The sequence below is a fragment of the Babylonia areolata genome, chromosome 7 (assembly GCF_041734735.1).
Source record: "Babylonia areolata isolate BAREFJ2019XMU chromosome 7, ASM4173473v1, whole genome shotgun sequence".
Lineage (NCBI taxonomy): Eukaryota > Metazoa > Mollusca > Gastropoda > Neogastropoda > Buccinidae > Babylonia > Babylonia areolata.
The window spans coordinates 6,548,213-6,550,712 of record NC_134882.1 but is presented as its reverse complement, the minus strand read 5'-3'; the positions used below and the strand labels follow the sequence as shown (position 1 = coordinate 6,550,712).

The 2,500-nt window shown below is 43.7% G+C and overlaps 1 protein-coding gene across 1 annotated transcript in view; it reads left to right on the top strand.

Annotated features, from left to right (window-relative positions):
- The window catches only part of LOC143284306 (protocadherin-16-like), a 129,062-nt gene that overhangs the window by 41,743 nt on the left and 84,819 nt on the right, over window positions 1–2,500 (top strand). The gene's annotated exons all lie outside the window — the stretch shown is intronic.

Here is a 2,500-nt window from a genome sequence, read left to right as displayed (position 1 = left end):
GGGGGGGGGGGGGCGGGGGGGGGGGCTTGTGTGTGTGTGTTTGTGTGTGTGTGTGTTTGTGTGTGTGTGTGTGTGTGTGTGTGTGTGTGTGTGTGTGTGTGTGTGTGTGTGTGTTTTCTTTCTTTCTTTCTTTCCGGAGAGGAAGGGGGCTTGTGTTTTTCTTTGATTTTCCTTTCTTTCTTTCTTTCTTGAGTGGAAAGGAGGGAGAGGGGCCGGGGGACGGGGCTTGTGTGTGTGTGTGTGTTTTCTTTCTTTCTTTCCTTCTTTCTTTCTGGAGAGGAAGAGGAAGAGAACTTATGTTATCCTTTCTTTCTTCATTACTTTTTTTGAGGGGAAGTGGGGTCTTGTGTGTGTGTGTGTGTGTGTGTGTGTGTGTGTGTGTGTGTGTGTGTGTTTCTTCTTCTTCTTTCTGTCTTTCTGGAGAGGAAGAGGGGCTTATATTTCCCTTTCTTTCCTCCCTTCTTGAGGGAAAGGAGGGGGCTTGTGTTTTTCTTTCTCTCTTTCTGGAGGAAGGAGGAGGTGGGGGGGGGGCTGTGTTTTTCTTTCTTTCTTCCTTCTTTCTTTCTTTCTTCGGAAAGGCTACACGTAAGCACCCCCCCCCCCCCCTCCCCTCCCCCGCTCCCCCGCCCCCCCCCCCCCCCCCCCCCCCCCCTCCAAGCTCTAAAACTCTGCTCGCATATACCACCCCTCCATCCCCCTTACCCCTCTTGTGTTCCCTGTTCAACCACAACCACAGAAAAAGAGGCTTAACTTTACAACAATTACCCCCGTCTCGAGTTGCATACCTCTTTTTCTTTTTTTCAAATAATTGTTTGCTTGCTTGCTTGCTTGCTTGCTTGCTTGCTTGTTTGTTTGTTTGTGTGTGTGTGTGTGTGTGTGTGTGTGTTGGAGGGGGAGGGGGGAGAGTTGTGAGTGAGTGTAAGACATTGTGTGTGTGTGTGTTTGTGTGTGTGTGTGTGTGTGTGTGTGTGTGTGTGTGTGTGTGTGTGTGTGTGATGTGTGTTGGCGGGGAAAGGGGTCGGATGATTGTGAGGGGGTGAGTTTGGAAGGGGAGCTTGTTTGTTAGTTTCTTTCTTTTCTTCTTTTCTTCGAACGGAGCCAAGTATTTCACCACCACCACGACAACAACAACAACTACTACTACTACTACTAGTGCTGCTGTTGCTGCTGCTATAATTTCTGCTCTTCCCCCGATCCTATGATAATCATGCTCCTCCTCCTCCTCCTCCTCCTCCTATCACTACTACTACTACTAAGACTACTACTTCTCCCCCTTCCCTGTAATCATCAGCAGCAGCAGCATCACGATCATGATATTGTCACCACAACTGCTACAAAAAAATAGCAACAATAAACACAGCGACAACCATATTGACTGAGCTGTAGTGTAAGCGACCGACACCCACACAGACGAATTGGACAAGGACTGATTAACCCAGATCTCTAAGCTAGCAACGCACTGTCAAACCATGATTCTGAAGGTGGCGCCTCTCTCTCTCTCTCTCTCTCATGGGGTAGGGAAGAAACAACAACACACAACAACACTACTACTTCTACTTCTTCTCTGTGGGTTAGTTATTGTTCGTGCAATTTTGTGTTTTACTTGAAAATTGATGCTTTTGCTTGCGTTCAGATAGTGATTATGCTCTAGAACACAGCATTATTTCGTTCACTTTTAATTACTATTCCTGTCATGTACTGTGTCACACACTGCCACACATATATTGATGCCATGTATTATTTGCTTTTTGCCCTTTTTTGACTCACTTGTGTAAACAAAGTGAGTCTATGTTTTAACCCGGTGTTCGGTTGTCTCTGTGTGTGTGTGTGTGTGTCTGTGTGTGTCTGTCTGTCTGTGTGTCTGTGTGTCCGTGGTAAACTTTAACATTGACATTTTCTCTGCAAATACTTTGTCAGTTGACACCAAATTAGGCATAAAAGTAGGAAAAATTCAGTTCCTTTCCAGTCATCTTGTTTAAAACAATATTGCACCTCTGGGATGGGCACATTTTTTTTTTTTTAAATGAAGCCTAATTATATGCAAACTGCGTTTACTGTTATATTTATATTTTTTGTATTCTCTAAACTTGGCACTTTAATCTGATATTCTGACCCAACAACAAGAACAGTCATTATTATCACTTTTTTGTTCAAACAGGAACTTCTTTTCCTAAGCATGGAAGTTTTTATTTATTTTGCAAACGTTTTGGTGCAGATAGTAAAAAAAAGGAAATTACTCTGTAATTAATGCTAGGGGACTTAATTTATCACAAGTGAGTCTTGAAGGCCTTGCCTCTCTTGTTTTTCCATGTGCCCCTATGGGGATTTTTGGGGAATCTTCTTCTTCTCTTCATTTCAGTGTAATATCATCATCTTAGATGACTAACAGACTATAAATAAATAAATAAACGAACTTCTTCTCTTTCGTTCGTGGGCGGCAACACCCACGTTCACTCGTATGTACACGAGTGGGCTTTTATGTGTATGACCGTTTTTACCC